Raw genomic sequence first — 25,735 nt, forward strand, 5'->3', positions numbered from 1 at the left:
TGTTTTTGTGCATGTTGTTGTCTCCGCAGGTCTGTCTGGATAGGACAGGCTGGATGAACAATCTGAAGGAGAAAACAACGGGACTGACAGTTCTAGGGGGGACATGGGAGAGGGGGAGGTGGGGGAAAGGGAAGAGGTGTTAACAAACCCAGGGACAAGTGTGGGAGCACTTCTACTCTTAGAACTGCTGTGTAGGGTTTTCAAGACTGTAAATCTTTATGGGAGCAGACAGCTTTGTCTTTGTCCTGCAGAACAACTAATTGGTTTGAGCACTGACTTTCTAATGAGCAGATCGTGTTTAACCACTGCGCCGTAAGAAGATGTACGTAAGAAGCTGTAACAGGAAAATGTAGAAAGAAAATTAAAGTGGAAGTGTAAAATAGCAAAAGATAGGGAATCCAACAGCCAAATTATCTTTGTGTGACTCTTATTTTAATTGAAGAATAAAAGAAAACACATTGGCATTTCATTACTAAATTAATTCATTAGTGCCTTAGTAGAAGAGAGAGAAATCACTGTTTATTTTAACAATCTTATTAAGAAATATACTCACTTACTTGCTGACATGGTTAGGTTTAAAGACCAGGTCATTGTTCAAAAAATAGTATTATGGGAAAAGGGAGGAAGACCATGTTATATCACAAAATGGAGGATTACTGCATTATTATATAAAGGTCAGATTACATTATCATATAACTGCTACATTACATCATTACACAATTACCAAATCACAGATCTGCCAAACCACAGAGAATCATGACCCAAGTCGATCACAGCCAGCATTACTCTTGCCTTGCCTCTCAGTGTTTGCTTTGGCCAGAAGTGTATCAGTAATTTTCAAAATCGTTTGCTAGTGAAGAATTTACTAAGTTCTTAAAAATTTTAAGAATTGGATAAAGGTTTACAGAGAAGATTCCATAGTCAGTAAGTAAAAAGTGGTTGTAATTCTTATACGTATTGGTTTCTTCAGGCTGTCTTAATATAAACCACAATTTTGTGGTTAAAAAGAATAGACATGTGTTCTCTATTTGTCCTGGAGAACATAAATCAAAATTAAAGATGCATTGTTTATTCCGAGTGTTCTATGGGATCCCTCCTATGATCTATGGGAGAATCGATTGCATTTTCTCTCCATCTTCTGTTTCTGTAATCCTTTGTGTTTCTTGGCTTGTGGCAGCATAACTCTAATCTCTGGCCCTGTCGTCACATGGTTATAGTCCCTGTATATCTTCACATGAACTTCACATAGGAACACCAGAGCAAATTGAAGGTTCACTCTCAGTATGACTACATCATTAAAATGATGTGTTTTATTTTGAATTAGTGAAGCTTTGCAAGCATATCACCCGTTTTACATTCCACAGTTCATACACATTTGTTTCAACTTAAACATTGCAATCTCCACAAAGTACCACCACTCATCCCACTCCTTCCTGTCTTTCCTATTTCCACTCCTCCTTTCTTAACTCTCTAAACTGCCTCCTTGGGTAAATGCTGCCCTTTTGAAGTTCAATGTTTGATTATTCTAATGCAGGAATGGGTTTAGTTTTCTTTCTGAAGAGTGACTAAGGGCTATAGTCTTGGCCCATCAGTCTACTTTTCTTCTTTTAAACTAGAAATTTTAGGACAAGTTCAAATACTTACCAGCTGAATGAGAAAGACCATTAATATGAGGTTATAATGCTATCTAATGGTTTTCTGATATACATAAATTTTTAAATGATGTGGGAGGCCAAAGAAAACTCACATAAACAGTTGATGACAGAACAACACAACATAGTTACTAATGGGATTCCTGGAATGGGATCGGGGTAATGATTGGTACATGTATATTATGTAATGCAAATGGGTTTACCATATTGGTCCAGTGGGTTCCCCAAAGAAGTCAGGGCATAGCTAATGACTATGAATCTCCCCATACTGTGATCTTTATCAAGGACACACCCAGATAAATCTCTAAGAAAAATTTTCCATCCCTAGGCTGGTTAGGTGTGTGGAAGTAGTCAACTTTCAAATGCACTCTGTCTAAGGACAAGACTATTCACAACCCTAGTCAATGGTTGGAGGTGATTCAATGAAGGCTCAATCAATGTGGAGACTCTATAAATGGGTGTTGAGCTTTCCCTTGCATATTTTTCTGAAGACTGAGTGCTCAGAATTTCAGCTCTAGTACAATTCCCTCCTATGATCTTAGATTTTATTATTTACAATCCTTGAATCATATAGACTTGTGTCCTTCTTCTATGTGGACTTACCTGACACATATCTTAGATGGCTGCTTGTTTTAAGACCCCAGACACAAAGTACCTAGCATCTGATGCCTAGGTACCATCTGATTTCTTTACCACGCTTTGCTATAGCACCGATATCTTCAGTGATCACCTCATGAGGACAAATATCTAGCAGGACCATATTATAAGAAGTAATTGTTCTAAAAAAAGAACTAATTGTTCGAAGACTAAAGTTTATGATTAAGTGCAAGCTCCAAATCCATTCATATATGTAAGGTTTATATATAACCCCAGTACACTTTGTAGGCAGCATTATCAACTTCTTGATAAATAATATAATTACCTCAATGAGACATTTCATAATTCTAATAATAATATCATCAATCTATCCAATGGTACAAAATTTAAAATACCATTGAGAAAATAAAAATATACATATATAGGAGTGCTTAACAGACTGAAGTACATGGAACATTTACTTATACTGATTATAAACTTAAGGCAATGAACATTGCCTGACAATGATAGGCACAAGGCAAAACTTTTAATAGCAATTATTCACTATGACAAAACTCTATCTGCATAATTAAACCATATCACAAAAGTGTAAAAAATATGAAAATAGCAAATATACATTGTTCATAAATTATCAATTATTGAGCAACCTCAAAAGCTAGAGATTCCAACCAAAGTCAAGTGACTTCAGAATCCATGACCTTGGGACAGTTGTCATATACTTCTTCTTAAATTAGGATGTTTTGGCTTTATTTCTAAAGGAGTATTTCAATTCCTTTAATTTATAACAGGTGTGCTAATGGTAAAACCTGATTTGTTTGGTGGAGCTTCAAAATTGAGCATATGCCCCCTTCTCTGATCATCAATTTCCATTGAAGTTCACTGAACACCACTATAGATGCATCTATTAAATTAGGGTGTCCTTGGGACCAGTGATGGATATGGGCAAGTTTGTTGCTGTCATTTTGCTGGAGTTTTTTGTTTGTTTGTTTGTTTTGTTTTATGTTATTTTACTGTTTGTGTTTGTTCCTCTTCTATTTCTGTGTTGTTTTGAGTACTGTTTGCAGTGTGTTGATTTCTGTATGGCGTTGTCCTATATGTTGCTCTCAGAATTGCTGCTGTTACTGCTGACTCCCTGTCCAAAGTGTTCCCTTTAGTATTGTGTACCATGCTGTTCTTGTTTTCAGATATTCTTTTAATTTCTTCTTGCCTGGAATTACCCTTAATTCCCACTCATATTGGAGGTATAGTTTTGCTGGGCACAAGATTATTTGGTTGGCAGGGGTTTTGTCTTTCAGGATTTTATTTATGCCAATGAATTGCCTTCTTGCCTGCAGGGTTTTCTGTTAAGAATTGTAAATTTATTGATTTTCATTTGTAGGTAATTGTTCCTTTCTCTCTAACTGCTCTCAGGATTTTCCCCTTTCTTTATAATTAGGGAGTTTAAATATGATTTATCATGGTGTTTTTCTTTTAGAGTCTGCTGTTTACAGTTCTCTCAGCTTCATGAACAGTTATTTTCCCTTCTTCATAATGTTAAGGAGTTTTTCTACTATTATTCCTTGTATTATTTTCTCCGTAGATTTTTTTTTATCTATTTCTTCCTGCTCTGGAATGCCAATGAGATGCAGGTTGTCCCTCTTGATAATGTCCCATGTAATTCTTGGGTTTTCTTGATATTCCTTTGTTCCCTTTGATGATTGTTTCTCTTGTCAGTTGTAGTTCAGGGAATTGTCTACAAATTCATTAATTCAACTTCCACTTTACTATATTCTTTCACTTTACTCTTACCTGGCTGTCTAATTCAGGGGTTTTTTTTTAATCTTCTAGAGTGCTAATTGGTGTATGATTCCTAGGTTTTCTATTCTTTACATTATCTTCTGGAACATTTTCTCCATCCATTGAAGTAGCTGGATTTTACTGGTTTGAATTCTATTTCTATTCATTTCAGGACATTCTCTTCAGAATATTCCTTTGGATCTGTGTTTTGTTTGGTTTGGTGTCTCTCATCTTTTATGTGTTGACTGTGATCCACTGTTGTTTCCACAGAATTGTGGTACAGCTGATTGTGTTGGGTGTTGCTGGAAAAAATAATAGAAACGACAAAATGAAATGAATGATAAGGGAGAAAGAAAAGGAAAGAGAAAGGAGGGGTGATCTATAGAGAAAGAAGACAAAAGAATGTAGTTTCGAAGGAAAACAAAAAGAAAGGGGAAAAACAAAGAATGGGAGTTTGAGAAGGAGAAGAACAAAGGGTGGATGTGGGTTGGCCTTGTAGGCCTTGTAGTTCAGAGCCACACTGGACATCCTTGCTGGTGTTGTGTGGGGCTGCACTGGGACGTGATCTCTGGCTCGGGGTAGGTGGGCAGGGCAAGCAGAGATCTGGACACCAGCAACCTGGAGGTCTGCTCCCTAACCTTGGTGCTGGCTCACTGAAGGCCAACAAGACCTCCATGCCAGCATCCTAGGAGCCCATTCCTTAGCCGAATGGCTGGTACTGCATGGGCCATCAACGTGGTGACCATCCACCCTGGATACGGTGCTGTGGAGGTCTGGTCTCAAGTCTGGGCCCAGAGGGCCATATGATAGGTACGTCATGTACAGGTCAGTTTCCTTTTTCCCTCTCCTTATTTGGTTCTTTAACTTTTGAAAGATGAGAATTTTGATTCACTTCACTTTAAAGCTGTTTGGGAGATATGAAGCGTCCTCATCCTTTCTTCTTGCCAATTTTCTCCTGGTTGTTGTAGAGAGGTATGGTTGTGCATGGTTTAAGTCTCTCATCTTGCCCCAGGAAGCTTGTGAATTCAACTTAAGTTAGCTAAATTTATGTGCAAAGACACTATTTCCAAAGAAGGCCACCTTCTGAGGTTCTGAGTGGACATGAACCTGGAGGTGGGGGCACTATTCAACTCATATACCATACAGTCCACCCATTTAATCTACATAATTTCATGGATTGAATACACTAATTCACATGGTTGTACAACTATTGCCACAATGTGATACTAGGAATTTAGTCTGCACCCCCTACCCCCTCACCCCAGACACAAATCCTGAAATTGTTTTATTCTTAATTGCGAAAGGTAGGTTTATTGTGCCAACCTGGTCAATGAACACGTGGGATTAAATAAAGGGTGGAGTGATAATTGGCTCAACTTTCTGGTCTCTTGCTCTTTGATGATTGGACAAGTGTGTGGCTGCCTTAGCTGGTTGTCTACCTCACCTTGCGAGTTACACTACCCGTAGGACACCGAACCAGTGAATTGTGTCACTGTAGTTTGAGGTTCCTTCAAGACTTGCTTTGCCATGCTACTGGAGTATACATTGCTTGAGCTGGGGACTGTCGGACCCTGTCATCTGGCTGACTATTGGTAACCTTCCTTGCTGTTTACTGTCTGTGGCTGGATTGCCTGAATTTCTCTACAGAAGACTCAGCTGTCTGCTTCCTTGACTGGCACCTGGTGGCCCTCAAGACTTGAAAGACCGCCAGTGTATTAGCTGTCTCATAGAAGTTAGTTGCACTGAGCCATTTGTACTGCGCTATAGACTAATTAGCTGTTTATTTCTTATGTTGTATATATCTATCTATATAAATATATATATGAAATAATAAGTGTTCTAGTTTTGTTTCTCTAGAGAACCCTGTCTAACATATTAATGTTAAGAATTTTAGTTACGCTAATGGTTCAGTTGCTAAGTCATCAGCAGCTAAATGAAAGATTGACAGTTCAAACCTACAAGCCACTCTTCAGTGGAAAGACGTGGCAGTCTGCTTCCATAAGATATTCAACCTTGGGAAATCCGTGAGGAAGTTCTACTCTATCCTATGTATAAACTAGGAAAGTCACTGTCATCAAATTGATTCCAACTCACAGTGACCCAATAGGACAGAGTAGAATTGGCCCTGTGTTTTCCCAAACTTGAAACTCTTTACAAGAGTAGAAAACCTCATCTTTCTCCATCGAAGCAAATGGTGGTTTTGACAAGCTTACCTTGCAGGTTATCTGCCCAATTCAAGCTAGGTAACTCCCCTAAAAAGCCCCTTTCCTGTGAGAATGGTCTGTGACTGCTTGGGGGCTGCTGCAATGAATTCTCAAATCCAGTTACAATACAGATAGAGTAGATTCACTTAACTTTAAGTATGTTCTGTTCTGGGAGATCTGAAGCCACCCTCCTGTCCTTCCTTCCTGCCAATCTTCTCCTAGTTGTTGTAGAGAGGTGTGCTATGTGTGATTAGATATAGATATACATATACGTATACATAGAGATATACATATAGATAGATATAGATATAGTGCTGCTGTGAGATGGATATATATATATGGTGTTGCTGTGAGCTGGGTGTTTGGGTCTTAGTGTTGCCGTAACAAAATATCACAAATAGGTTGTTTTAATGAACAGACTTGATTTCCCCTATAGTTTGGAGACTAGAAGTGTAAATTCAAAGCATCAGCCCTGGAAGAAAGTGCCCTGCTTCCTTCAATTATTAGTAGCTGTCAGCAATCCTTGGACTTTCTTGACTTGCAGATGCATCTGCTTCCATCTTCACATGGTGCCTCCCTCTGCATGTATGCACTGCTCCATGTCTGTTTTCCACTTTTGTAGGGCCTAGCCTACTCCAGTCTGGCCTCATTAATTCCACAAAATAAAACCCTTCGTATAACAAAACAAACCCCATAAACAGGAATATAGTCCCAAATCTAAGCATTATAGTTTATCATTATAGCACATAATTCAATCCCCAAATGTAAGTAAGGTAAGACTCACTTAGGGTCATGATGGACAAGACATTGGGAAGTGGGAAGAGGAAATGGACCAGGAATTGAGTAAAGGTTTATTTATATTCATCTTAGAGCACACTGAATTCCTCCTGTATTTCTACCACAAGCAGGCAGCCATCTTCACTGGAATATGCCTCCCTAGTCAATTCAGCGATGGAAAATGTCACTATGTGATTCCATTTAACCTAATGGGAGTGTCAAGGCTTATGAAAAGGCTAGATGGTGATTATACCCCCATCCCCACCTTCTCCCCTCTCTCTAAAGAGATTCTGGCTGAAGTAGAATCTGTGTGCAGTGTGTGCTTGGCTTCACAAAGAGGCCATCGTAATCAAGTAGGGCTGTGTTTTACTAGGCATTTTAAAAACAAATACTTGCATTGTAGTGCTTTTATTATGGCCTAAGTGTGTTTCCTTAATTTCCTTTCTTCCTTTTTAAGTTTCAAGGATCAGAGTATTAAGGAAAAATCTTGTGCATTTTATTTTTAAATTACCAGAGTATGAGTAAAATAAGACTCGCTCAAAGCAAACAGCTGTAACACATGCATGGGTCTTTCCCTTTGTGAGAGGGATCAACTAAGAGTGATCTAAGAATTGACTTCATTATGGATAGAGGCTGGCACCGGCTCTCTCCTGCTCAGCTTCATTTCAGCCTGGCCTGCTGTGGGTGTATCGGGAAGTCTTACGTCAGTCAGAAATACCAAATACTAACTTAGATGTGCACTTCTGATGTCAAAGGCCCTGGCAAATACTCTGCTTCAGAAAATGCTATTTTCAATGTATGATATATTTCTTCTAAATTTAAAAAAGAAAACATAATTCATCGTTTTCTTTTGTCTCTGAAGCTAAGACAAGCATTCCTAGATCACTGGCAGTCTCTCAGTCTGTCTACTGGAGAAGTACGACTTTCACTTCACAGGTGGGTTTGGCACACACCTCGAAGCACATTTTCTGGCATGTGTAATTTAAAGAGCTACATGAAATACAGAGGCTGCTATTAAGAATTCGGTGGACAAGTTGTATTTCCCTTACCCACTCCTCTTATTGGGGTGGGGGTAGCCTGGGTTACAATGAGTATTCTTGTGATGCTTGTGGAAAGCAGTGAAGTCCAGAGAAGGATTTTTTTTTTAAACATGGAAAGTTCTTTTTATATGGGAAGTTCTCCAAAAAAGGTCCAGGAGTTGGAGAGGACATATAGCTCTGTCAGTCTGTTTGAAATATTACAGGCATCCAACATGCTGTTCACTAGTATTTGTCTCTAAACAAGAGATGGAGCATGTGTCTCATCTCTGTACCACAAAATATCTTTCCGCTAGAGACAGTAAGTTACTGCCACTGCTTTGGGAAAGAAGAGGGGAAAAAAGAAAGAAAGGAAAGGGCCATTTTTTGTTTAACTATATATATTTTTAAATCTCTCTTTGCCTACCCCTGATGTTTGTATATTGGGGCTAAACAAACAACAGACATTTATAGATTGCACTTAAATTATCTTCAGTGATAATGCATTAGCATTAACTACATGTTTCTTTGCATTAATCCGAGAGTTCAAAGCTAAATTGAAATTGTTATATGAAATGTATTATGTTCATAAATGCTATGATGAATGAGTATAATATGACTTTAAATAACCTCACCAGAGTATTGGAAGTTATTTAAAACTTGAGATTTACTTATAATGCACAGTCCAATTTAAAATGGTCTCATTTCCAAAATCACAAACATTTATATCATATTGTTATATGGACACATTTTATTGGTTTTTCTTTCCCCCAGAAAGTCAAAACCAAAATACACAAATACCTCTGAAACTTGACAGCTTGCTGTAACCTTCGCAGTTAGTCCTGCATCCTTCCCTGGGAGCATATCTGTGATAGCAGAAAGGCACACTAGATGTGTTCTGGAACGAGGGTTTTGTGCTTGAGCACCACTTCCAAGCCTTTTGTCTGGTTCAACGCTCCTTGAGCTGCTCAGGACAAATGGGTGTCCCTCCCTGACCCTGGCTACTAGCCCTGCTTTTAGGTCACGGAGTACACCCCTTTGTTAAACCTCACTTTGAGTGGATTGCAGACAGTATGTGCCTTTCTTGCCTGCTCCACCGGAGGCTTCTTCTTTTCAATGGTTGCCGTATTTATTTGTTTGTTTGTTTTCCAACAGTTTTATGGTACATAATTTAACTAGATTAGAATTGAATAGTTCAATTGTCCAACCATATCAAGGAGGAATTGCACAAGCAGCAGCACACTTTATGGAGGAACATTGGTTTGTTCCTCTCTGAGTCTGGTGCTGTGGGATCAACTTCGGGCTTCAAACCTATCAGCTAGCCCATGAAAGAACTATGTGATGGTCTGCATCTGTAAATATTTACAGTCTCAGAAATCTTACATAAGCAAGGATGACTCCGTGGGAGTGGGATCGGTTTTTGTCACCAGCACCCAACACAGAGGCTGGTCCTGGGATGGTTGTGTGTGTTTTCAATCATTGCACACTAAACAAGGAATATAGTCCGAGGACTAGGTATTTGGTAGTCTGTCTTATGGTTTCTTTCACGCGGACGTAATATGTAGGAGGAGAAGACAATCTTAGAAACAAATAAGAAATCTATATCATACTACTTATGTGAAAGAAGCAATCCTCTAATACATAAGCTAAATGGTCCTCTCTCAGCATTTTTTTTCACTAGCAGGCTACCCACTGTTTCTTTTACTTTATTGTTGTTACAGAGATAGGATCTGATTCAATGACATGATGTAGTTGGCAGTCTGCATTGCCCAGCCTACACTGCCACCAGGTGTCCTCAATGAGTGCATAGCATATTGCAAATTAGAATTTATAGGGTTTGGAAAGAGCCTTAAAGATCATATAAATACCACCTATTCTAATTCCTCCTTCCATGTTTGAAGATCTTTTGACACTTTGGGTTATAAAGAAGAAAGTTGGTTGGCTTCCAGTAAAATGTTTCTCACCAGATCTCACTGAAAGGATAACAAGAGGACAAAAAAGAAAGAGAGAGAAATGCATACTACCAACATCCTATAATCTAAAAGTAGAATAAAGTATCCAATTTTCTGCATAAGACCTCTCTAGAGTATTGAAAAGTAAGGATGTTTCTTTGAGGATTAAGGTGGGTCGGACCCAAGCCAGGGTATTTTCATTTGTCTCATGTGCATGTGAAAGTTGGATATTTCATATAGAAGACTGAAGATGAATCGATACATTTGGGATCATAAAAGTACCAAGGACTGATAAAAAGATAAACTGACCTGTCTTGGCAGGATTAGGGCCAATGTGCTCCCTCGAGGGAAGGATGACAAGACCGTGTCTTACGTACTCTGGACATGTTGTCAAGAGAGACTAGTGCCTGGAGCGAGACAGCACGTTTGGCAAAGTCGAGGGACAATGCAGGAGAAGACGGCCCTCAAGGAGATGGACTGACAGCGTGATCACAACGGGCTCAAGCGCGGGAACACTTGGGAGGAAGGCACAGGCGGTGCTGCATTCAGTGGTGTATAAAGTCACCGTGGGTCAGAATCCATTGGATGGCACCTAACAACAAAAACAGAAAGTAGAATGTTATTAGAAAAAAAAGAATGTTTTTAAAACATCAGTATATTTGAAGACTATTCAAGAGCCAACTACATGTAAGACAAATTCTCAAGACAAAAAGAACAAATAAGCAAGTGAATAAGAATAATAATTCAAAACCTGGCACCTTAAGGTGAGATCAATAAAATTGTTAAACCCCCGGCAAAACTGATGAAGGGAAAAAGGAAAAACAAATGCATTTTATCAGAAACAGGAAAATGGATAAAATATTAATAACAAGGGGAATCACATCAACATTAGAGCAATATTTTGCATACAACCGAATGTTCAGAATACAATTATTGATTTTCTAAGAATTATAAAATCATTATAAAATCAGCTACAAACTACTGTCTTTCAGTCGGTTTCAACTTAGAGTGATCCTATTAGAGAAAATGGAACTGTACCTTTGTCATTTGTAAACCTTATGGAAACTGATTGTCACATCTCTCCTTTAAGGAGCAACTTGTCGGTTTGAATCATTGACCTATAGCTTTGCAGTTAAGTGGCTTAACCATTGGACCACGAAGTTTCCTCAAAACCAGCCAAAGGAACAGAAATTTTAAAAGAATAATAATTACAAATGAAATTAAGGTAATCAACATTGATCCCTAAAATAGGTATGAGATTCAGTTTTATGGTTGATAACAGACAGATGTATAGGTAATTTATACTAAACTTTATATAATAAAATCACGTATAGTTACTCACAAAATGGGGGGAAATAATCTTGATTAGCCCTAATGCCAAACTAATGGAAAGAATGTGCACCCAAAAAGGAAAACTGTGGCCAATCTCACTTATAAAGGTGGATGCTCAATTTCTAAGTAAACTGTTAGTTAAAATAAAGCAATACACCCACAGAAGCAAAAAAGGTGACATGTGGGGTTCATATTAACTCTGCTAATGTGATTTAATTTAGAATACCCATTAATACTGCTCTCTTTATTAACAAAGAAAGAGAAAAAGTATGATCCTATGTGAAGGAAACACTGAATAAAATTAATAACTCACTACTGATTTTCAAAGAAATAATAAACAATCAATACAGAGTAACTTCATCTAATTTACCACAGCAAGCATTATAACCAGTGCTGAGCCCTTTACTTCATACAGTGAAAAATAGAAACAAAATAAGGGCCCCTTGTCTCTCAGCTATTATTCAACATCATATTTAGATTACTAGTCACTCTAACTAAACCAAAAGCACTTTTTAACATGAGGCGAAAAAGGCAATTTTAACTTTTTAAAAGTGACTTTATTGTCTATGTGAAACCAAAGTTAAACAGCTACTTATTTATTGGTGCGAATAGAAGTATCTCATTGTTGACATCAGCTAGACCTTAACTGAAAGCAGAGAATACTAGAAAGATTTTTACTTGTATTTTATTGACTATTGAAAGGAATTCTTTTTTTATTAATCATTTTATTAGGGGCTCATACAACTTTTATCACAATCCATACACATGTCAAATGTGTAAAGCACATTTGTACATTCATTGCCCTCATCATTCTCAAAACATTTCCTCTCTGCTTAAGCCCCCCGTCATTAGGTCCTCATTTTCCCCTCCCTCTCCACTCCCCCCACCCTCATGAGCCCTTGATAGTTTATAAATTGTTATTTTGTCATGTCTTGCCCTGTCCAATGTCTCCCTTCACCCACTTTTCGGTTGTCCATCCCCCAGGGAGGAGGTCACATATAGTTCCTTGTAACCTGTTCCCTCTTTCCTACCCATTCTCCCAATTCAACTATAGCAAACTATGGATCACACTAAGAATAGGAATTTCAGAAAAGTTCATTGTGCTCATATGGAACACAGATCAGGAGGTTGTCTTTAACAGCACCCAGGGGAAAGGCGTGTGTCAGGGATGTGTCTTTTTACCATGCGTATTCTATCTGATGCTGAGCAAGGAAGAGGTTAGACTGAAGATGAACGTGGCAGCAGGCATTTGAGGAAGTCTCGTTAACAACCTGCAATATGCAATCAGCACGATCCTGTGTGCAGAAAGTTCAGAGGATTTGCAGCACTTACTGATGAAAATTAAAGAGTACAGACTTCAGAACGAATTACAAATCAGTGCAAGAAAACAAAAAAACCTTTGCCATGACTGCTACATAAATGTATGGGAAAATGAGGAAAGATTGAAGATCCTCAGGATTCCCTTCTTCTTCGATCCATAAGCAATGTCCACGGAAGCAGCAGTGAAGAAATCCAACAATATATTACCCTCACTAAGTGGAAGGCAAGCTAGGAAAATGATACCTTTTTATTATTCAAAAATATGGGAAAAGTGAGATAAACATATAAATGATAGATATCAAGAAAGGAAATGGGAATGTGTGTGTTGAATGAACTAGGATTTTCTTATTTTACATTTAAGTTCTAATATCCATTGCAATGGCTACACAGAACTCACAGACAAAGTTCATAAATAAAGGATTTACTAAGGAAGTTAACAGGTGGGAGATGTTCAGAACAGAGTTACCCATTAAGACCTGTTATAAAGATCTCTCAAGGTTGCCAATAGATGCCCAGAGGACATACCACGCTGCTGTAAGCCTCAACGCAAAGGCTCTCAGCTCCACTTGTGTGTCAGCAAGCCAGCTCCCCCCACTAAGTGCCCAGAGGCACTCCACTCCATATTCCTGCACAAAAGCACTCAGCTTTATCTGTTCTGTGGACTTAGAAGTTCACCATTCTGCTTCAAGGTCTAGCTCCTGTTTTTCTGGTGATGCTTCTGTTTTGAAGCCATGCCTGTCTTCTGGGCCCAAGACATTCATTGCCCAGAGATCTCTGGTCCAGAGAAGGCCCTCCACTCCTGGGTCTTGGTGAAAATGCGATCTGCACTGCTTCTTCTCAGTGGGCTCATTAAAGGCAGCAGGATGATATCCCAGGGAATCCTGTTCACAATTACTCACAGGTGAATCTTATCAGTATCTTCCCCAACCTTCCTAACAGCTCCATGCAGGGAAAGGTCATTTGGTCACAGTTAGAGACTTTGGCTAGAAGATCGACGTTAAATCATTCACTTCCCATGCAATACACAAAGTATAAAATCTAAACTTATCAAGCAATAAGAACAGAACCATTTCTACAGAAGAAATGGAAGACATGGTGAGGAAAACAAATGTGAAAAGTTCATAAACAGATTTCCTAGAGATTAAAATTGAGATGGGAGAGAAAGATACAGAAACATTATTCTAGGTAAACAGTTAACATATATACGACTACATACCACAGAGACATCTTTTGTAAAATCAGAAACCTGTCAAACATTATCATCATCTCTGCCTTTATTTCTTTGGAAGGTTTTGGCTATAACAATAAAATGAATGAAACCATCTTAAAACAAAGAAACCAGAAGTGTTAAAGAGAAAAATCTCTTTCAATTAATATTAACTTTTAAAGTCCAATGTAGCACATATGTATAAATATGTTTGAAACATCAGCAATTGGGATTAAGACAATATAGATGTAATTGGGGATTGGTTGATTCCTAACAGTAAAAAAAATCACAAAACACAAAAGCGCAATTCTAACAACAGAGATGCAGATCATCTTGAGGAAAATTACAGAAGTTTACTAAATGCTCTTGAAAGGTTTGAATGAATAGAGAGTCCGACATTCAATCACAGATTGAATTTTAGGGACTGGGTGATGGAGTGAAAGCTCTAGGAATTTAACATGTTTCAAGTGGGAGGAAGAGAGCAGGCCAACGAGAATTTGGAAACCCAGGAGAGTTTAATGCCACAAAAGTAACTGGACGCAGGCGTGCATTGAGATCAGGGAGGCTAAATGGAGAACAACGGCATCAAAATGTTGAATGAAACGAAGGAGTCAACGTGGTGGCATGCAGAGCTCGAAGGCAACGCCTAGGCCCCTCCTTGTGGTGGAAACTTAGAGACAGCTTTAAATTTGTTAATATCTGGATTTATTCATTTCATTTAACTGTTATTTCCACTTAAATATTTTTAAGGACTATAAATTGATGAATATATCTTAAATCAGCAGTTCTTTATTTTGACTCCCACTGAATTAAGAATACTGGTTTTTATTTTCTCCTTATTGGGAGAAAACCCAAAACTCAGATGTAGTTCAGCGGGTTTTTCCTAATTTTGCTCAGGCCTAGATTTGCTTCATTGAAATATTCATATTTAATCATTGTAGTGTCTTCATTTTTATGAGCTGGATTTTAAAGTGAAACACAAAATACATATACATACATGTACATGCACATGACTATATTGCATATTTATATATATATACAAACACACATGTATTACATAAGTTGTCACTTCCACCTAGGATATGAACACTAACTGAAAGGGGGGAAAAAAGGCTTATACCCTAATAACAAGAACAGGTCAGTAAATGTATAACTTCTTCAACTCATTAGAGAATTGAGGTCCCACAGAACCCAAATAGCCTGAAACCTACAGAAGGTGAAACTCCTCTGTTGTAGATTACATTGTATCCCTTAAAGATGTATGTTCAAGTCCTAACCTCAGTACCTGTGACAGGGACCTTACATACAACTGTGACCTTTAGAAATATTAAGAGTCAGGTGAACAGGAAATCATACTCTTAATCCTAAAGAGCAAGTTTCCTGAGAAAAGAGACAAGACAGAGACAGAGTAAAGATATGATGTGCTGCTGCAACTGTGAGTCAAGAATTCCTGGAGCTACCAGAAGCTAGGAAAAAGGCATGGAAGAGATTCCCCCCTTGGTCTCAGAAGGAATCAAGCAAGCTGATACTGTGATCTTGTAGCCTTCAGACTTGTGAGAAAATAAATAGCTGTTGTTTGACACCACCCGCCTTATGGTGTTTTGTGAGAGCAGCACTGAACAAATGAATGTTGCTGTTGTTACCATCCAGTTGATGCCAACTGCATTTGTGCACTGTGGAATACACCACAGAGATTTCCAGGCTGTGACCTTGCAGAAGCAGATCACCCGACCTGTCTTCTAAGATACTTTTTTTTTTTTTTTCACATCATTTCTTCTTTTTTTTTCCAGTCATTTTATTGGGGACTCCTACAATTCTTATCACAATCCATACATACATCCACTGTGTCAGGCACATTTGAACATTCGTTGCCATCATCATTCTCAAAACATTTGCTTTCTACGTGAGCCCTTGGTATCAGCTCCTCATTTTTCCCCTCCCTCATGAGCCCTTGATAATTTATAAATTATTATTATTTGGTTTCTTGATGGGTCATACCTCCAAGCTTTTAGCGATGTGGGATGTGAGGAATGGCTCACCTGTAATAAAACACCAAAGGATAAGAACGCCGTAAAGAAACCACAATGCAATAGTTTACTTAGCATTGTATCTCCATTGCAGGGAGCCAAGAATTTAACTGACATTTTGAAAGAAAATACTAAAGCCTGAGTAAATATGGTTAGTATGCAAATATAGAAAGCTGGAAGCCTCACAGACTCTTTCTTCTCCACGGACTTTTATTGAGTGTTTACAAGAAAGGTTGTGGTCAGAGCCAAAGCCAGGAGACCCTTCCTTGGTGGTCCAAGCCTGGAGAAGGAGCTCATCAGGCACTGACTGAGAAACGAAATTGACCACATGCTTCCACTCTGCCATGGAACAAAACTGTTACGAGGCTGGGGGAAATGCAAAAATAATGTCTTTCCACTAACCCAACGGTTCTTAACCTGTGGGTCGCAACCCCTTTGGGGGTCGAACGACCCTTTCACAGAGGTCACCTAATACATCCTGTGTATCAGATATTTATGTTACAATTTGCAACAGTAGCAAAATTAGTTATGAAGTAGCAACATAAAGAATTTTATGGTTGGGGGGTCACCACATGAGGAACTGTATTAAAGGGTTGCGGCATAAAGAAGGTTGAGAAGCAGCGAGCTAACCTAGTACAAACAAATTAACATTGTGTTGATTCCAATTCCCTGCTACCCCCTAGGACAGAGTGGAACTGCCTCCTGCGGGTTCTGGGCCTGTACATCTTTACCGATTTCACCCATGGAGCAGATAGTGGGTTCACACCACTGAGCATTTAGTTGGCAGCCCAGTGCTCACCCCACTGTGCCACAGGACACCTTGCAGCTATGTGAAGAAAAGGTATATAGAATATTCTCCCTCTGGGGAAGACGTAGGAAAAAGTCATGATCGTATACATGAGCTGTTTCCTTGCACTAGGGGACGCACAGGGAAATGTTTCCAGCAGAAAATTTCTGACAAAGATTGACACTGGTAGGAAACATGGCAGCTCCAGACCCAGGAGACACCACGACAGCAGGAAACCTCTTTGGGCCCACCACCAGGCTCGTAAATATCAAGTGAGGAGCAGTGAATGAACAATTGACCACGAAGTGAATGGCAAGAAGAAGAAAGATGCCCTTTCTGTGTTGCAAGCCGAGGGAAAGCTGAGGGTGGAATAGTCACGTGGAGACAGCCCTCCGACACTCCAGCCCCAACACTAAGCAGAAGGCAGCCCTAGAGGAAGCTGAAGCTGGTGGATTCCATTAGGAACTGAGCGACAACAAATCCGAAGCAGGCTCACATACTGACCAGATTGGTTTGATCTCCAACACTAAAGGTCTGGAAGAGGTGTTCTCATTTTTATGCATAAATAATAATTAGGTAAGTCTACACAGTCTTAACCATGATAGTTAAGACTGATTAAAATATATGAGGCATACGAAAGCAAGGTGAATGAAAATGATTGGCATAACTCACCAGACTCAGTATGATCCAAATATTGGAAGTATCAAACAAGGAATTTTAAACACTTGTTGGCAGTAAGAGTGAGTTTTTAATCATCAATATCTTAAAGGCTGTAGTGGAAAAAGTTGAAAATAAGAATGAATAAATGGAGCATTTCAACAGAGATGAATATTGTAGGAATTAATGTAAATACTAAAAATAATATGGCTAGGAAAGTAAATTATACCTCATGGGCTCATACATACACTCACCGATGGAAAAATATCAGTGAACTTGGACACAGGTCAATAGATATTATCGAAATTGAAACAGTGAACAAAAAAGAGTTAAAACTGAGATATTAGGTAACATTAAGTGGGTTAAACATAGGTATAACTGATATCCCAGAAGGAAAAGAAAGATAAAATAAGTGGAAGCATCTTACAGTCTAGTGGTCAAGAATTTTGAAAATATTTTGAAATAATCAAATAAACTCATAAAACCTCAAGCTATCTAAATTAGAACACTAATAATAATTACATAACAATACATACTGTAGTCAATGACAACGAGACAATGAGAAAACTTTGAGGACAGCCAGGAGTAAGGGAGGGGGACATACTACATTCAGAAAAACAAAGATAAGAGCTGCATCAAACTGCCGTCAGAAAATAATCGTGTGGTATTTTTAACGCATTAAGGAAAAAGGCCAATCCGGAATTTCATACCGCATTAATATCGTTTCTAAAATGAATACTTTATCAGACCGTTGAGATGATGTTGTACTAACAGACATTTTTTCTAAGAACAGTTAAACACAGGCCTTTGGGCAGAAAGAATCTGATACTAGATAAAATATCGGATTCTTAAAAATAAATAGTAAAACTGACGATATATACAGTTGTGTACACATATGTACACAGAGAGAAATAAAAAGTACTAAGCTTCTAGGGTGAGAGCAAATGGTGTTTACAAGTGATGGTGAACATAGAAAACTTTTTCTTATTTTTAATCACTGTATAATAAAATTCACTGCCTAAAGCAAAATCAGTAGCAATGCCTTGTGAAGTGTCAGCATTGGAGAAGGGAAGCGATGGGACACTGGTGGCTAGTAGTAGCTTTCTCACCTTCCTTGTAGGAGACCTGGCCCATTTCCCCACCCGTGAACTTCAAGCACAGCCATCACTCTACTGTCACTGCAGGCTGAGGTGTTGTGGGGAATTTATAGACTAAGGCAAACTATTAAAAAGGCCTTGTGATCTCCTGGTGAAAATCAGCCAATGAAAACCCTACAGATCACAATAGTCTAATCTGCAGGTGATCACAGCAATGGTAAAGAACCAGAGAGCATTCCATTCCTGTGTGCCCGGGTCTTCAGCAGTTGAGGTAGCCTATTCAATAGCAGCTGGCAACACCAAAACCAAGTAAGATGCAGGACAACAGTAACATGAAAGGTGGGAGGAGGGCATTGAAAATAAACTGGTGCAAGCTTCTTCACTGAAAGCAGAAAAATCTTATTAGAACATAAATAGTGATAACATTAAGAAATGTTGTTATAAACTTTATAGGCAAACAGTAGATTTTTAAAAATAAGAGATATAAATAGGTCAAAATGATTTTTTTTAATTGAATAACAAAAAATACTCAGTTCATCGAAAGAAAGCCACATAAGGGAGGAGAAAGGCAGCAAAGAAGCAGATGGAACAAAAAGGAAACCGCCATCCAGATGGCGAATTTTCATCTAAACGCAGCAGCAATTGATCCACTGTAAATAGTCTCACTATAGCAAACAAAGACAGCTATGTCGCTGTGGATTTGAAAACCAGCAAAGCCCAACTTGACACATACTACAAGAAACCCATTTTACCTATAAAGAAACAGAAATGTTAAAAGAATGAGAAAATATAATGTAAGCACTAAGCCAGAAACACTCCAAGTTGCTTTATTAATATGACACAGAGTAGACTCTGGAATAAAACTCAGTAGAATCTGAATAAAAACTGTTAACAAGGATAAAAAGAAGGATCTGTAGATCATTGAGGTCAATTCACCAAGAATATATTGTTGCTGTTAGTGCCAAATCCAAGTGGCCCTCTCTCTGCAGGACAGAATGAAGCACTGCCTGAGCCGACACTACCTCACAATTGCTGCTGTATTAGAGCGCCCATTGTTGAAGCCCCTAAATGTGTATTCTCCTAACACTAGAACTTAGCATTCTTGAAGGCAGATACATACACATCCACAATTAGGACCAGAAATTTCAACATTTCTCTCTCAGTAATTAGCAGGATAGAGAATCAGGGTATAAAAGAACTGAACAAGACTCAACCAACTTGATCTAACTGACATCTTTAGAACATGCCACAAAGATAGACTATTTATTCTTTTTACACGTATGGATCTTTTCATATGTTTAGGTGCCGTTCAGTTGGTTCCAACTCTAGTGATCTTATTTATGTACAGCAGAATGAAACACCACCTGAGCAGCCTGGGCCCTCCTCACAATTGTTCTTATGTTTGAGTCCACTGTTACAACCACTGTGTTACCCCATCCTGTCCTGGGCCTGCCCCTTTTATGCTTTACCAAGCTTGATGTCCTTCTCCTGGCCCTGGTCTTTCCAGATAACTTGCCTAAAGTACATGAGAGATCAAGCCTTGTGATCTTTGCTTCTAAGGGGCATTCTGGCTGTACTTCCAAAAGATCTGTTCTTTCAGCAGTCCGGGATACTTTCAAATAGTCTTCACCAGAACATAGTTCAACTGCATCTATTCTTCAGTCTTCTTTATTCCCTTTCACATGCAAATAAGGCAATTGAAAATACCAGGGTTTGGGTCAAGCACACCTTAGTCCTTCACAAACCTCCTTGCTTTTCATCCCTTTAACAAGGTCTGGTTCAACAAATTGACTCCAGGCAATGCCTTGTTTGCTCTCTTGACTTCCACGAGCCTGGATTGTGGATCCAATCAAGACAAAATCCTTGACAAGTTCAACCTTTTCTCCTTTGATCATGATGTCATCTATACCTATTGGCTCAGTTGTGAGGACTGGGGGGTCTTCTTTACATTGAATTGTAATTCATACTGAAGGCTGTAATCCTTCATCTTCATCAGCAGGTGCTTCAAGCCCTCCTCTCTTTTAGAGTAAACAGTATTAAATAGTTGATGTTTTTTATTATAGTGTATGTTGAACTACATTGGAAATTTATGGGCTAATAGTTGAAAAACTTGAGTCAGAGAAATCATGATCAAGATAGGTAATATTTTAGATGATATTGTAGACTATAACACATTCCCAGTCAGCAAAACAAAGGCCCTAAAGAGAAGAAAAGTAGAAAGGGCTCAAAGCATTGGAGGAAGAAGGAATCAGGGCAAACACACTGTAGGACTGTCACTTGTTTGATGGGACCGGGCCATTCTGTTTTGAGGTTACCTGAGGAAAGCCTTTCTGTTTTTAAAGTGGAGAAACATCATGGCGGGGGCAGGGCAGGGAGGTAGACAAGGACTGAAATCAAGTAAGGTGAGAGTTGCCCACTAGAATTCTCCTAAATGGGAAGCTACATCAAAGGAATGCAATCTTATAAAGTTAGTAAAACAGATGTTGGCAATTAGAAGACTTTGCTCTCAACTATTCCACTGTGTTATTAAGTCTATTTATAAAAATATTGTATTTTCCTCCAGACTAAGTATAAACTGATAGTCTTGTTTGGAATGTGAAGGAAGTTTCTCCTGTAAAGAGGGGGCTCAAGTTTTCCTACACAGCAAATTCCTGATTTAAGCTGGCTTTGCTGAATTAAACAAAGGAAGCAGATTCTTCAATGAAGATCAAGCTTCTAATTAGCATGTAAGTGAATTGGATGCTGATGCACATAATCAATGCTTGGGGGAAAGAATCAAACCCCAAGACCGCCTACATTTTTTTCTGTCTTGGTGACTTGTCTGTGCAGCAAATAATTAGCTTTTGGATTTTTAAAGAGGCTGACATTTGCGACGATTCCTTCTCCTTTTTCAAAATTTCTATTTAATTTCCCATTCAATTACACCAAGACTGCCTAGGCTGCCTTGGTAATTTCCTGACAGTATATCTAGAATAGTATGGCATAATCTAGCTGAAAGTACAGAATAATCTGTTCTGTGTTTATATCCTGTAAGTACAGGAAAATCTCCTGGCTCATAAACTTGTGCTCTGTGGTTTTGAATAGGTGATGGGTTCCCCATTAGGCAGCCTGAAGTGTTGATTCTTGCTCCTTGCAGCATGTCATGATGCAGAGTCAAACAGAAAAGAGAAGAAAACACGTCTAAATGGTCAACAGTGGAGAACTTGTCAAACAGGCAATGGTACAGTATCATTACTGCCCCAAGAGAAATTATAATTAAATAGACAAAATTATTAGGACTCAAATTCAAATCATAAATGTCTGTCTTTCTTTTATTTCAAAGAACAGATAGATAATGGTAGAAATAAAAGTACATGTTTCTATGCATACAAATGCATTAGAAAAGATTATTTTCATAAGAATGTTAACTTGGTTAATTATACATGACATTTTATTGTTCAACATATTTTCTACAGGGACATACATTACTTTCATAATCCAGGAAAAAGGTCCATGCTTTTACAGAAAGAGAAAGATGAATATCAAGTAGAAGTACTTTGCCCTTAATCTAGCTAAAAGGAATTAAAGCAAAATATATAAAATAAATGAATTACAACAAAATACTTTGGTTAGAAATTTCAACAGGAGCCTCTATCAAGAGATAAAATTATAAGTATTTTCAAACCCCCTGGAGAACTCCAAGTGTTCCTTCCTTGAGGTGCTTTATATGCTACCTATTCCCATTGGGCTCACACGGAGCTTCTCTCCCCTCATTAGTGAAATCCATCAGAATGGCCTTGTATTTGAAACATTTCCGAGACCCAAACTTGAAGGAGCCCATGGAAGTGAAGAGGGTGAGACCAGCTGCTTAATTTTCAGGGCCTGTACGAAAGGAAAATGCGGAGCCCCTTGGTCAAAAATGATCAAGAATTTCAAGATGACAAGCAGAGCCAAGGAGCCCTGGCCGAGCGGGCTGCTAACAATAATGTCAGACATCTGAAACCGCCAGCCGCCCTGCAGGAGAACGCTGCCAGCTCCCACTTGGGAGACTGGGAGATGCCCAGTCTCAGAAACCCACAGAGGCAGTTCCCGCGGTCCGACAGTGGCACCGAGTTGGAGGTGCTTCGATGGCAGTGAGTTCGTAGTTCGAGTGTTCAGCTGAGCATTAAACCAAGCGTGGAACTCTTCCAAATGAGGAGCTCGGGACGTTGCAAAGGTGTTAGTACCATGGGTGAGTGAGATCCCAGTTGGAATCTTTTTGACACTAGCTGCTTGATTTCCTTTGGCAAATGGACATAAACTTTATGGAGTCTAGCCCTTGGTAACTTAAAAGGAGTTCAAGGGATTTAGGACATACTCTTTCTTTGAAAAGCTTATTTTTAGGGACAGTTAAGGTGATGGAATGTTCTATGTTATAATTTTTTTTGAAGTTGTTAAGGATTTCATTTCACCTGTATGCACAATCAACACTCCAGGAACGACCAATCAAGAAAGCAAAGGATGCAATGCATTGGGCGATTCTGCTACAAATCTTTAAGGAATTGAAGAGCAAAGCAGCCACTTTAAACACTAAAGGACATCTGACCCAAGCTAAAGGAGCCTTGATGGCATAGTGGGTTCATTTGGCTGCTTAACAGCAAGGTCAGATGTTCAAAACTACCAGCTGCTCTGTGGGAGAAAGAGTTGGCTTTCTACTCCTGTGCAGAGTTACCGTCTCAGAAACCCGCAGGGGCCATTCTGTTCTGTCCGGTAGCGTCACTATGAGTCAGCATCGACTGGACTGGCTTTTGAATTTGCCCCTAGACGTGGTCTTTTCTTTTCATTTCTACTTTTTATGTGATTTAGGTGAAGATTTAGAGCAGTGGTTCTTAACCTTCCTAAGGCCGTGACCCTTGAGGACAGTTCCTCATGTGGTGGTGATCGCCCCCAACCATAACATGATTTTCGTTGCTACTTCAACACTGTAATTTTGCTACTCTTATGAATCGGGCGAGCCCTGTGAAAGGGTCATTTGACCCCCAAAGGGGTCGCGACCCACAGGTTGAGAGCCGCTGACTTAGGGAAAGGATCCTCAGTTTTACACTCAACAATTCAAACAACAATTTTGTTTGGACTCACTCATTTCAATTCCCTCAATGTACCTATCACAGAACTGGATTATTTGAAGATTGTGGTATCAGGATTAGAGAAAGGCTTATTAACAACCTGTGATAGGCAGAAGACACCACCTTGCTCGCTGAAAGTAAAGAGGAATTGAAGCACTTGCTGATGAAGATCAAGGCTTGTAGCCTTCAGTATGGATTCCAACTCAATGTGAGGAAGACAAAAATCCCTACCACTGAACCAACAGGAAACATCATAATAAATGGAGAAAGCATTGCCAGTTGTCCAGGATTTTGTCTTGCTTAGCTCTATAACCATGCACCTGGACACAGCAGTCAAGAGATCCAAGATGTATTGCATTAGGTCAATCTGCGGCACAAAGCCTCTTTAGGGTATTGATGAACAAGGATGCTACGTTGAGCATTAAAGTGTGTCTGACCCAAGCCATGGTATTTTCCATTGCCTCATACGCACGGGAAAGTTGGACATGGAATAAAAAAGACCATAAATGGATCAATGCATTTGAATTTTGGTGCTGGAGAAGAATATTGAAAGTACCGTGGACTGCTACAAGGACAAACTGATCTGTATTGGGAGAAATAAGGCCAGAGAGCTCCTTAGAGGCAAGGATGGCAAGACTTCATGTTCCATACTTCGGACATGTTGTGCAGAGAGACCAGTCCCTGGAGAACATCATGCTTGGTAAAGTGGAGGGGCAAACATGACAGGCAAAGCCCTCGATGGGGTGGATTGTCACAGGGGCAGCATCAGTGTGCTCAGGCAAAGGTCCCATTGTGAGGAGGGTGCAGGCCCTTCAGGTGGTTTGTTCCGGTGTGCCTAGCGTCACCAGGGGTTGGAGCCAACTGGATGGCATCAAACAGCAACAGCAATCATGTCCCTAGCCTACTTCCTCCAGCTCCTTGGCTTCACAATTTTTCCTTTTAGAACCTCAGCTCCCCTGTCTGCAAACATGAAGATACTTAATAGGCTCTTCTTGCTATAGAGTAACTGATATATGCAAACTATGGAGTACCTAATGCTCAACAAATTTAGAGTTCACTCCCCTTTCTCTAAATACATATTTCATCCATCATCTCAAGAAATATGTAGGAATGAAACATCTTGCTAAGAGCTGCTCATCCCCTTCATTTAGAATTTTACTTCAAATAATGTCAGTAGTAGTTAACTGAAAATATTTCATTAGGAGTTACAGTATAGCACAGTGAAATAAAGGTTAAAATGAAAGACTAGTTTCCCAAAAGAAAATATCATAAACTATATTTAGGCTAAAGGAATTGATTGTGCCCTCACTTCAAATTCTTGGTAAATAAAAAAGTTGTTCTTTCACTCAGTGTCATAAAGTATTTTTAATGGAACAAAATGTAACCTTAATTATTTTTTTAATTGGAAAGTATCATAGAAAAGGGAAAGGAGATGACTTAGCTTACAATACCAACTTTATATTCACCTTATTTCTGATGTTGTCAGTGAAGAAGAATCTGATGAAAAATCACTTTAATATCCTGAAGTCAGTGCTGACAGAATGTTATTATGGGACAGTCATCAGTAGGTTAATGGTTGGTTTGAACCATTGCTTCTCAAAGAGCAAACAAAGCTCACTTTCAGAGATTGCCTAAATTACAGAATCCTGGACTCACCCAAGATGTATCTACTGAGCAGACATTCTAGAGAGGAGACCCAGAAATCACATTATAAACAAGCAAGTGATTCTTCACTACATTACATCTGGACAGCTATACCTATATAAGCTCTTTTTCATGTAAAAATAGATGTGCGATTATTAAGATCCTAAACAGGTAAGGAACACAAATGCAGCTTCTTCTGAATGTGTTTCCTCTCCTGATCCAAACAATCACTTCTCTGCTCCTTGGACTCTGTTATAACTGGGGGATTTTTTTAAATAAGTGAACTAAACACCAGATCTTGGATCTGGAAAGACTAAAATCCAAAAGGGACCCCTTGTCCCAGTGATATTCTTTTTCCTCACTCTCCACAAACTAAGAGATGCTGTAGGGTCAGCAAATGGTCAATGGGGCAAATGACTCTCCTATATCCCTTGTATTCATATTGAGTTTGTGTAGGAGGTTGATGCTTCTGATCTTCAAACACCAGTATGGGCTGAGCCTCCGGAGTCTTCCATGATTAACAATAGCCTTTTGCTCACACAACTCTATTCCTTCACCTAAGCTTTATGACCAAACATACCACCAGTCGTGGTTAACACAATTTCA

The 25,735-nt window shown here is 39.0% G+C and overlaps 1 protein-coding gene across 2 annotated transcripts in view; it reads left to right on the forward strand.

The window, feature by feature from the left end:
* DLGAP1 (DLG associated protein 1) overlaps window positions 1-25,735 on the forward strand; it is a 931,603-nt gene that overhangs the window by 219,591 nt on the left and 686,277 nt on the right. The window lies entirely within an intron of this gene.

Source organism: Echinops telfairi, unplaced genomic scaffold (genome assembly GCF_000313985.2).
Source record: "Echinops telfairi isolate 266 unplaced genomic scaffold, ASM31398v2 ScPeMD7_7400;HRSCAF=8409, whole genome shotgun sequence".
NCBI classification, from domain to species: domain Eukaryota; kingdom Metazoa; phylum Chordata; class Mammalia; order Afrosoricida; family Tenrecidae; genus Echinops; species Echinops telfairi.